This window comes from Triticum urartu, chromosome 1A, assembly GCF_056163025.1.
Source record: "Triticum urartu cultivar PI428250 chromosome 1A, HENAU_Tu73, whole genome shotgun sequence".
NCBI classification, from domain to species: domain Eukaryota; kingdom Viridiplantae; phylum Streptophyta; class Magnoliopsida; order Poales; family Poaceae; genus Triticum; species Triticum urartu.
The window spans coordinates 358,648,964-358,661,429 of record NC_141873.1 but is presented as its reverse complement, the minus strand read 5'-3'; positions in this window follow the sequence as shown (position 1 = coordinate 358,661,429).

The following is a 12,466-nucleotide window of genomic DNA, read 5'->3' as shown; positions in this document are numbered from 1 at the left end:
GGTATTGTCTCAAGGGGCACCGAACCGAGGGAAGGTAGTCCTGGAGGCGCCTCAAGGCAACCTTCCGGACTCCAGGCGCAAAGGGAGCAAGACTCCCAAAGGCTCCAAGTTCGGCCCTCCGCCGAACACCGCGCCGGAACCTCCAGTGGTTCAGGACTCCGGCAGGCGGCCCCCTGCCAAGAGGGGCAAGCCGCCCGTGCCGGTGACCTCTGTCTATCCAGAGGCACCGGACAACCTGCTGGGAGCGCTTCGCGGCGCTTCCATCGACGAAGAGCACCGCACTATTATGAGTTCGGTGATCAAGAAGGTTCAGTCCGCCAAGAGCGGACTGACTGAAGCCCGTGCCAGCCTTCTAACAGGCTTTGAGGTAAGTATTTAAAATATAGGAAAATATTACCACATAGACAGTAGCCCCTGATGCTCTGTTTGGTGTTCACAAAGAAAAGCCAAATAGAGGATCAAACAATATCTGCAGGAGTCTAATACAAGTATGTCTATATGCGTATGCAGGCTTCGCTGCTGACCTCTGCCGCACTGACCATTGAGGTCGCCGCACTGAAGCAGAACCTCGAGCGGTCCGAGAAAGAACTCGGCCTTGCCAAGAGGCAGCTCGAGGAGAACAAAGGTAAGTAATACCTTGTCTATATATATATAAGATGTGGTTGCAAAATGATAGGATCATCATGGATGTGCCAGGGGCCACGACCTAAGTGGCGACCCTGAAGCGAGTGCTGTCCGAGGCCGAAAACAAAGCGGCTGAGGAGCGCACCGAGCGGGAGAAACAAGAGGCACGGGTGGGCGAGGTGCAGCAAGAGCTCCAGGCTCTCGTGAAGAAGCATGAGACTTCGGACCTTGACTCGAAGACGCGAGAGTCCGAGTTTGCCGCGGCCCTCGAGAGCACAAAGCATGCTAAGGCTGAAGCCCAAAAGGCCCTCCGGGAAATTGAGGCGATGAGGAAGATAGCGGCAGGTAAGGCATTCATTTTGCAAAGCAAGCATGTGAAAGTAAATTACTTGTTACTTACCCGAGTCCGGAGCTCTCCAGGAGCATTCGCAGATTTCCCCGCAGCGTGTCGGATGCCGCAAAGTACTACCAGGCCGAGGAGGGAAGCTCGACGGAGAAGTTGTTCTGGTCTCAGTATACTGGGACCGAACACCCGATGCCTATGAGCGACCAGCTGAAGCAACTGGTCGAGCTGCACAAGGCGGTCAAACAGGCCATGAGGGGCCTTATAGTCCGGATGTGGCCTGGCGACTCCCTTCCCAACAGCTACTTCGGACTGGTGATGCGGCTTGTGGATGCCTGCCCACGGCTGGAAGTCATAAAGCGGTCCATCTGCATCAAAGGTGCACGTCGGGCTTTTGCCCGTGCGAAGGTGCACTGGGCCAAGATGGACGCCAAGAAGCTGGTGAAGGAGGGGCCGCCGCAGGGCAAGGAGCATTGCCACCCTGAAATGTATTATGAGGGTGTCCTGAAGGGTGCCCGTCTTGTGGCGGACGAGTGTGCGAAGGATGTAATTTTTGAATGAACTTGCTCGTGTGATCCTGTATTATGAAAACTTGTTCATGTGCGCTATGCAACGCTTGTTTGAATTTAAAATATTACCTTCTATGCGGCTGTTTATCAAATCTAAGAGATGGCTAGTCGTCGGCTTCTGCCCCCATGCCACGAGTGCTGGGGTGTTCGGGATAAATCTGAGCACTCTTTTTCCCATTGTTGGGTCCTTCGAGGGAGGTGCTCAGCACAATGAACAAGGCAATCGGACTATAATGCTTTATCACTCTCACTTAGCCATAGAAGTCTACAATTTTAAATTTTGGCGAAGCCCCTAGTATTCGGAAGGCCGAATTCGGGGCGCTATACACGCCTAAGCCGGACAAAGCCGACTCCTCGCCCTAAGCGGCATAAGTCTTTAGGGACTCGGGACCTCTCAAACAGCGACCAGCTCTCGCCTTATCATGACAGACAGTTTTAGCTTTCTCTACTGAGATGCTTGCCCAGATGAATCGGGGCACAATCACAGTAGTTCTCCCAGTGCTACCTTAGCCGATATAGCGGAACGTAAGGTACCAAAACATGGGAGCCGGGCAAACCCAACTATTGACCCAAGACATGATTCGGAGCTGATGCATATAATGCTATAAGTTCGGGGTGCCGCACTGTCGAAAGTGTTCGGACTTCTCACGCCGTATTATGGGGTACGCTTAAGCCCCTGGCGTATTGGCCGTACCAGAGTGTACGGGTGCTGAATGTCATGAATGAACATATATATATATATATAAGAATAGAGAATGCGGTAATAGTCTAGTGCTATGCATTGTTTATTCAAAAAGGTGCGTCGAAGCAGAATGATACAAGTAGTGCGATAAGCAAAAAGTAGGACTATTTGACATGTCCCCTCCAAGGGCAAGATGAGGAATGGTATTTTAAGCAGGTATTTCACTCATTATCAGAGACCACCTGGGAGTTCCATGGTGCGACGTAGCTTTCTGCCTCCTTGGTTGTTGTATCGTGTGTCCGGCAATCGTACTGCTGGACAGGGTTTCCAAAGAGTAAAGTCCTGAAAGAGAGAAAGAATAACAAAGCGGGAAGCCCCTAGTGCGGTTGAGCCGCGTTTTGGGGCGTGCCGTAGTCGTGCCCCCCCCACCTATGCCCATGGTATTTTCAATGCGTAATTATGTACGCATGGCATGGATTTCGCTGTTTGGCTGGGACTGGGGTGGGGGTCGCATTGCTATGCGAGCTCGGAACGTGCCAGGCGGTCTTGTTGCAGATTACTCCGGGCGCGCTTGACGGTGTCCGGGTGTTTAATCACCGAACTGGTGGATTGCCTGAAGAGGTTGCTTTGCACTTCTGCTGCGAGGGCCGCAGAGTGCTCCTCCGTGCGGAGAGAGCGCTATGTGTTTCCATTGACTGTAATGACCCCCCGAGGTCCTGGGATCTTGAGCTTGAGGTATGCATAATGCGGTACCGCATTGAATCTCGCAAATGCGGTTCGCCCGAGCAATGCATGATAGCCATTGCGGAACGGGACTAAATCAAAGATTAACTCCTCGCTTTGGAAGTTATCCGGGGATCCGAAGACCACTTCCAGTGTGACTGAGCCTGTGCAATGGGCCTCTACACCTGGTATGACGCCTTTGAAGGTCGTTTTTGTGGGTTTGATCCTTGAGGGGTCTATACCCATTTTGCACATTGTGTCCTGATAAAGCAGGTTCAGGCTGCTGCCGCCATCCATAAGGACTCGAGTGAGGTGAAATCCGTCGATGATTGGGTCTAGGACCAGTGCGGCGAATCCGCCATGACGGATACTAGTGGGGTGGTCCCTGCGACGAAGGTGATCGGACAGGAGGACCATGGGTTGAACTTTGGGGCGACTGGCTCCAACGCATATACGTCCCATAGCGCACGCTTCCGCTCCCTCTTGGGGATGTGGGTTGCGTATATCATATTCACCGTCCGCACTTGTGGGGGGAACCTCTTCTGTCCTTCGATGTTCGGCGGCCGGGGATCCTCCTCGTCATCGCTATGTAACCCCTTATCTTTGTTTTCGGCATTTAACTTGCCGGCCTGCTTGAACACCCAACATTCCTTGTTGGTGTGGTTGGCTGGCTTGTCGGGGGTGCCGTGTACTTGACACGAGCGATCGAGTATACGGTCCAAACTGGACGGGCTCGAAGTGCTTCTTTTGAATGGCTTTTTCCGCTGACCGGGTTTAGAGCCTTTGAATCCGGCATTGACTGTCATATCCTCGGTATTGTCGTTGTTGATGCGGCGCTTGTGTTTGTTGCGACGTGACCTGCCATTGCTATCCTTGGTATCTGAAGTACCATGGGTCTTTGATATGTTATCGCTTCAAGCCAGCCAGCTGTCCTCTCCCGCGCAAAAGCGGGTCATGAGTATCATGAGGGCTTCCATAGATTTCGGCTTTTCCTGGCCAAGGTGTCGGGCGAGCCACTCGTCGCGGATGTTGTGCTTAAAAGCTGCTAGGGCCTCTGCATCCGGACAGTCGACGATTTGATTTTTCTTTGTCAGGAACCGTGTCCAGAATTTCCTGGCCGATTCCTCTGGCTGCTGAATTATGTGGCTCAAGTCATCGGCATCTGGTGATCGCACATAAGTGCCCTGGAAGTTGTCGAGGAATGCGGCTTCCAGATCTTCCCAACAGCCAATGGATTCTGCTGGCAGGCTGTTGAGCCAATGCTGAGCTGGTCCTTTGAGTTTGAGTGGGAGGTATTTGTTGGCGTGTAGATCGTCACCGCGGGCCATGTGGATGTGCAGGAGGAAGTCCTCGATCAATACCGCAGGATCTGTTGTACCGTCGTATGATTCGATATTTACGGGTTTGAAACCCTCTGGGATTTGGTGATCCATCACTTCGTCTGTGAAGCATAGGGGGTGTGCGGCACCTCTGTACTGGGCTATATCGTGACGCAGCTCAAATGAGTCTTGTCCGCTATGTTCGGCCCGACTGGATTTACTTTTACTGTATCCGGCATGACGGTTATCGTCTCCCATAGTGGCGCGCCCTCGTGATCTGTAGATCTATCTTGCATGTTTTGCTTTGTCCTCCAATACGTCTCGCAGGTCTAGCGTGTTTCCCCGTGCCTTGACATTTTTATTTGAGTGGCGTCGGGGTGTGGGCTGAGCTTTTGGCTGAAATGCCTCTCTGTCGCGGCCACAAGGTGGCCGATCAGCCGCGTCATACGCTGGAGATGTAGGTTTTAATGCTTCCTCCTCCGGTCGGGGTAGCAACCTGCGCTTTGGATAACTCTTGGAGGGGCGTTCGAGTTCATATTCCTCGGCCGCAAGGACTTCAGTCCATCTGTTAGCTAGCAAATCTTGATCAGCTCAAAGCTGATGTTGCTTTTTCTTAAGGCAATTTGTCGTGGCTATAAGCCGGCGCTTGAAGCGCTCTTGCTCGACGGGATCCTCAGGCACGACAAATTCGTCATCGTCGAGGCTTTGCCTCGTCTTCGGAGGGAGGCATGTAATTATCATCCTCCACCTCTCCATCTGCCCCTCTCTCGGGAGGGATGGCTTCTCCATCCTCCTGCTCTAAATCTTGCTGGAGGGGATTGTCATCATCTTCGGCACTGTCCGGAGTGCTATTATCTCCTGTGCCGGTATCACCGCTTTTGCCTTGGCGAGACTTAGAGCGGCACCGCTGACGTCGGCGCTTGGGTTGCTTCTTGGAGGGGTCATCCTCCGTTGTCCCGTCGCCATTGCCTTCTTTGGGTGTGTCCACCATATATATATATATCATATGATGAGGTGGCTGTCCAGTGCCCTGTGGGCAGTGGTTCTTGTTCGTCTCCTGCATCATCGTCCATACCGTCGATGTCTTCGGAGTCGAAGTCGAGCATGTCGGTCAAATTGTCGACAGTGGCTACTAAGTGGGTGGTGGGTGGGCGGCGAATTTCTTCGTAATCCGCATCCCAATCCTGTCGGACATAGTTCGGCCAAGACTCTCCTGACAAGGAGAGAGACCTTAATGAGTTCAATATGTCGCCGAAGGGCGAGTGCTGAAAGATATCCGCGGAGGTGAACTCCGTGATCGGCGCCCAGTCGGATGCGATAGGCACGGGCGCAGGCGGTTCGGAGTCCGTGGCCGGGGAAGAATCCAGTAGTTTGGCGTCACGGCTCTCATGAAGGGTAAGGTCGATACTCGGCTCGATCGCCGCTGAGAATGCGGCCTCCATGGCGGGGTCTATCCACCCGTCCATGGATGGTGCAATTGGCTCCGAATTGAGGGTCGGGGCGGTTGCCGATGCGGTCTCCTGAACACTGTTCGATGGTAGAGCTAAATCATGCTCATCGTGACCATGCGGCGCACTCGGCAGGGGCTTGAATCCGTCGAATATCAAGTCTCCGCGGATGTCGTCCGTGTAGTTTAAGCTTCCAAACCTGACCTGGTGGCCAGGGGCGTAACTCTCGATCTGCTCCAGATGGCCAAGCGAGTTGGCCCACAGTGCGAAGCCGCCGAATACGAAGATCTGTCCGGGGAGAAAAGTCTCACCCTGGAGTGCATTGCTATCGATGATCGAAGGAGCCATCAAGCCTGACGATGACGACACAGAGGAACTCTCAATGAAAGCACCAATGTCGGTGTCAAAACCGGCGGATCTCGGGTAGGGGGTCCCGAACTGTGCGTCTAGGCGGATGGTAACAGGAGGCGGGGGACACGATGTTTACCCAGGTTCGGGCCCTCTTGATGGAGGTAATACCCTACATCCTGCTTGATTGTTCTTGATAATATGAGTAGTACAAGAGTTGATCTACCACGAGATCAAAGAGGCTAAACCCTAGAAGCTAGCCTATGGTATGATTGTTGTTCTTGGTCCTACGGACTAAACCCTCTGGTTTATATAGACACCAGAGGGGGCTAGGGTTACACAGAGTCAGTTACAAGGAAGGAGATCTACATATCCGTATTGCCAAGCTTGCCTTCCATGCCAAGGAGAGTCCCATCCGGACACGGGACGAAGTCTTCAATCTTGTATCTTCATAGTCCAATAGTCCGGCCAAAGGATATAATCCGGTTGTCCGGATACCCCCTAATCCAGGACTCCCTCACCCGTAGCTGATAATTTGTCTAGGCTTGAAAATGTGCTTGATGACCCACTACCTATTGATGATAGTTTTCCTGATGAGCAGTTAGCTGCAATAAATGTTGCTAATAGTACTCCTTGGTATGTTGACTATGATAATTACATTGTTGCTAAATATTTACCACCTAGCTTTACATACCAGCAAAAGAAAAAATTCTTCTATGATTTAAGGCATTACTTTTGGGATGACCCACATCTTTATAAAGGAGTGGATGGTATTATTAGATGTTGTGTACCTGAGCATGAACAGGGACAAATCCTACAGAAATGTCACTCTGAGGCTTATGGAGGGCATCATGCTAGAGATATAACTACTCACAAGGTATTGCAATCTTGATTTTATGGCCTACTCTTTTCAAGGATGCCCATAAGTTTGTCTCATCTTGTGATGAATGTCAAAGAATAGGTAATATCGGTAAGCGTCAAGAAATGCCTATGAATTATTAACTTGCTGTTGAACCATTTGATGGGGATTTGATTACATGGGATCTTTTCCTTCCTCTAATGGGTATATACATATTTTGGTTGCTGTTGATTATGTTACTAAATGGGTAGAAGCTATTCCAACTAATAGTGCTGATCACAACACCTCTATTAAAATGCTTAAGGAAGTTATTTTCCCAAGGTTTGGAGTCCATAGATATTTAATGACTGATGGTGGTTCACACTTTATTCATGGTGCTTTTCGTAAAATGCTTGCTAAGTATGATGTTAACCATAGAATTGCATCACCATATCATCCTCAGTCTAGTGGTCAAGTTGAACTTAGCAATAGAGAAATAAAATTAATTTTGCAAAAGACTGTTAATAAGTCCAGGAAGAATTTTTCTAAGAAATTAGATGATGCACTTTGGGCTTATAGAACAGCTTATAAAAATCCTATGGGTATGTCTCCTTATAAAATGGTTTATGGAAAAGCTTGTCATTTACCTCTTGAGTTAGAACATAAAGCTTATTGGGCAGTTAAAGAACTCAATTATGATTTCAAACTTGCTGGTGAAAAGAGGTTATTTGATATAAGCTCATTAGATGAATGGAGAACCCAAGCTTATGAAAATGCAAAGTTATTCAAAGAAAAAGTTAAAAGATGGCATGACAAAAGAATCCAAAAGTGTGAGTTTAAAGTTGGAGAATATGTTCTTTTGTACAACTCTCGTTTTAGATTTTTTGCAGGGAAGCTCCTCTCGAAATGGGAAGCCCCTATGTCATCCAGGAGGTTTACCTGTCTAGAGCCATCAAAATAAATAATTTCGAAGGCACTAACCCGAAGGTTGTCAATGGGCAACAAATAAAGCATTATATCTGAGGTACGCCTATCAATGTTGAAAGTAATATTATCCAAACTTTGACACCGGAAGAACATATAAAAGAGTCCTTCCGGAACACTCCAGAATTGTGAAAATAAGGAGGTGCATGATACGGTAAGTAAACGGACTCCGAAAAATCTGCAAAAATATTTTTTTATCAGTTTTGGATTATTTTAAAAATTTGGAAATAAAGAAACTCCCAGGAAGCATACCCTGGTGGGCACAAGACACCAGGGCATGCCATGCTTGCCTGGCGCGCCCAGGTGGGTTGTGCCCACCTCGGACACCTCCCGTACTCCGTTTTTCTACCTTATACTTGTCCTGCAATATAAAAAATCTATATATATACTTCCCGAACCTGTTGATCACCGTATCACGGAGAAATCCTCTGTTCTTTTTTTTCCTTGTTGCTTTCTGTCAGATTCCATCTACCCTGGCCTTTTCAAGCTCCTCCAAGGACAGGATATCTCTATCACCACCAAAAGGAGAATTGAGTATCGGGTATGGGCACTCCCCTTGGGTTCCGCCAAGCTTGGGGGAGGTGCCCCGGTATCGTATCATTCCACTATCTTTTTGCTTTTACTTATCTTAGTTCATTCTTTTGCTTCAGATGAAATAAAGTTTAGTTTGATCCTTCCTTATTTGAAAGTTTGCTTAGTGATTTGTCATTGTAATCGTGTGCAAGTTATTTAATGAAGTTAGTTTTAGTTTTTTGCTTTCATTACTTTCATGTTGCAAATAAAGAAAATAAATAATGAAGAAATAAAAAGAGAAAGGAAATAAATGAAGAAAGGAAATAAATAATGAAAATATTATATACCAATCCTATGGTAGGTGATGGCACCACATAAGGAAAAGTATAGGTAGAAAATTTTATTAGCGATTGACAAACATAGCATTAGTCAATGATGCAACTCATGAAAGAATTAATAAGGGAAGAGAAGATTCACATATATATATATATACTATCCTAGAAATCTTTTGTGATTGTGAGCACTCATCAAAATATTATATGACAAATTTGTTAACGTTGGACAAGGAAGACAACTTAATGGTTTATGTTTGTTTATATTCACATAGAAGTCATATTGTCATAGATCCCTTAACATGTGATGCTTGCCCCCTATATTTGCTAGCCAAAAATTCTGTACTAAGTAGAGATACTACTTGTGCATCCAAAAACCCTTAAACCCAAATCTATTTCAAGTGTCCACCATACCTACCTATGGATTGAGCAAGATCCCTCAAGTAAGTTGTCATCGGTGCAAAAAGGCAATAAAAATTGCTTCTAAATATGTGAGATCATTTAGTGTAAGAGAAAATTGAGCATTGTACGAACTTGGATGACAAAGAATAAAGGCTACAGACTGCATAATAAAGGTTGTCATCTTAAGGGGCAATGCAACGTGACGTTCCGTTGCACTAAGGGATTGAGCATGCAAACAAATAAGCGCATGGCAACCTCTGCTTCCCTCTGCGAAGGGCCTATCTTTTACTTTTATGCAAAGAGTCAAAGTTTTCCTTCGATTCCTTTTTATTTTCTCTTTTGGCAAGCATCATGTGGTGAGGAAAGATCTAGGCACATATGTCCAGTTGAATATAGATAGCATGAGTTATTATTGTTGACATCACCCTTGAGGTGAGTATGTTGGGAGGCGAAACTATAAGACCTATCTTTATATGTGTCCGATTGAAACGTTTTGCTCATGGGTACAAGGTGAGTGTTAGCAATCATAGAAGACTATATGATAGCTGAGTATGTGGACTTGCCTAAAGGTTCCGACACGTGACTCTTCCTGAAAAGATGATGAATTGTAGTTGCAAAATTGACTAAGAACATAGTTTGTTGGTTTCTAATAGAGTTTTTGCTTTGTACTTCGATTGTGTGATGAACTGTTACTTATTCATGAGAAGTATATGATAAAAGTCCTATGTTTAATTTTGTTGCTGCTATAATAATCAACATGATGCTTCTATGTCCGTATTTTGTTTTTATCGACACCTCTCTCTCAAAGAATGTGGACATGTTTTTCGATTTCGGTTTTCGCTTGAGGACAAGCGAGGTCTAAGCTTGGGGGAGTTGATACATCCATTTTGCATCATGTTTCCTTGTTGTTATTTATAATGTTTTATCCATAATAATGCTTTTTGGAGTAATTCTAATGCCTTTTCTCTCATAATTTACAAGGAACACACCAAGAGGGAGAATTCCGGCAACTGGAAATCTGGACCTGGAAAAGCTACGTCAAGCCACCTATTCTGCACAAATCCAAATGAGCTAAAACTTTACGGAGATTTTTATGGATTATTTAAGAAATATTGGAGTCAATAAACACCAGAGGGGGGGCACCGCGCCAGGCCCCCCTGGCGCGCCCTGGTAGGTTGTGGCCTCCTCGTCCCACCTCTGGTGCCCATCTTTTGGTATATAAGTGGTTTTGACCTAGAAAAAATAAGAGGAGGACTTTCGGGACGAAGCGACGCTGCCTCGAGGCGGAACTTGGGCAGGAGCACTTTTGCCCTCTGGCGGAGCAATTTTGCCGGGGGAACTTCCCTCCCGGAGGGGGAAATCATCATCATCATCATCACCAACAACTCTCCCATCTTGGGGAGGGCAATCTCCATCAACATCTTCACCAGCACCATCTCATCTCAAACCCTAGTTCATCTCTTGTATTCAATCTTGTTACCGGAACTATAGATTGTTGCTAGGGGTGACTAGTAGTGTTGATTACATCTTGTAGTTGATTACTATATGGTTTATTTGGTGGAAGATTATATGTTCAGATCCATTATGCATATTAATACTCCTCTGATCATGAGCATGTTTATTGTTTGTGAGTAGTTACTTTCGTTCTTGAGGTCACGGAAGAAATCATGTTGCAAGTAATCATGTAAATTTGATATGTGTTCGATATTTTGATAGTATGTATGTTGTGATTCCCTTAGTGGTGTCATGGGAACGTCGACTACATGACACTTCACCATATTTGGGCCTAAGGGAATGCATTGTGGAGTAGTAAATAGATGGTGGGTTGCGAGAGTGACAGAACTTAAACCCCAGTTTATGCACTATTCCGTAAGGGACCGATTGGATCCTAGAGATTAATGCTATGGTTAGAATTTATTCTTAATACTTTTCTCGTAGTTGTGGATGCTTGCGGGAGGGTTAATCATAAGTAGGAGGCTTGTTCAAGTAAGAACGGCACCTAAGCACCGGTCCACCCACATATCAAATTATCAAAGTAGCGAACACAAATTAAACCAATATGATGAAAGTAACTAGATGAAATTCCCGTGTACCGTCAAGAACACTTTGCTTATTATAAGAGACCGTTTTGGCCTGTCCTTTGCCTCAAAAGGATTGGGATACCTTGCTGCATACTTGTCACTATTATCTTGCTATCAAACTACTCGCTACTTACAATTTCAGCACTTGCAGGCATTACCTTACTGAACACTACTTGTCATTTTCTTCTGCTCCTCGTTGGGTTCGACACTCTTACTTATCGAAAAGAGCTACAATTTATCCCCTATACTTGTGGGTCATCATGTCGGAACTCGCTCCCATAGTTCATTTCCCGAGAATCTTACATTGTCATCTCGTCAATTTGTGTTGCACCTTTTCTTCTTAGGTATCCTAAGTCTGAGGTATCCTGACACCAATCAGATCTGAATCTCGGTCAGATATGATGGTTGGAACATATTTCCAAGAGTTATAGCATTGGTCTTTATACGACCCGGTAAGGTGATGTCAATCCCAACACACCTGGGCGGAGGACCTATTGTTATAGTATCCTTTTTAGCAAGTTTAGCCATTCTTCCATGAGGAAATTGTAAGACTTATTCTATAAGTTGTTCCTGATGAATCCTTTGTGTATCCAAGTCTGACCTTTGCTTGAAAGACCATGTCAATGCTATCTCGAAGCTTGTCTGTGGTACTCCGTTCTTCAATAAGAACATTGGAAGCGCAATGCTAAATGTTTCTTAATCGATTATCCTAACAACGTTGTATGGGTAACATCATGAAATCCCTTGCCCCTTTACTTAATTGTTCGTCTACTTGATGTCCTAACATGGATGGGAAAGATATACTCTTGACACTCGAGTATAACCACAATTTCCTTTCCATTATCCTGATTAGTATACTAATCACTTTTCCTTTCCATTGTTTTGTTTGACCTTTCTTGTGATCTATATGATCTAAGAAGTAATATTCTTCTGTTTATGTAAACACCTTGGTGTACAACTGTGTCAGTAAGACCCTGTTACTATTGGTGGTGACATTCCGGTAACCATCGATGGACGGGAACTTAGCCTATTGGCCCGCCTCCTTCAACGAGCAGGATAATGGTTCTCTTCGTCCCTTGCCCTTGGTATCGATGTTGTTGCTGATATAACTGACAGACTATCCTCTGACAAGCCTTGCTATCATAACTGTGCAAGATGTCACCGCTCTTTCTACCTTTAACTCCCATGGTGGGCCCATAACCCACAGTTCCACAGGATCGAAACCTGACTCTCTTGTACACCCATGTTTCTAAAAGTGAA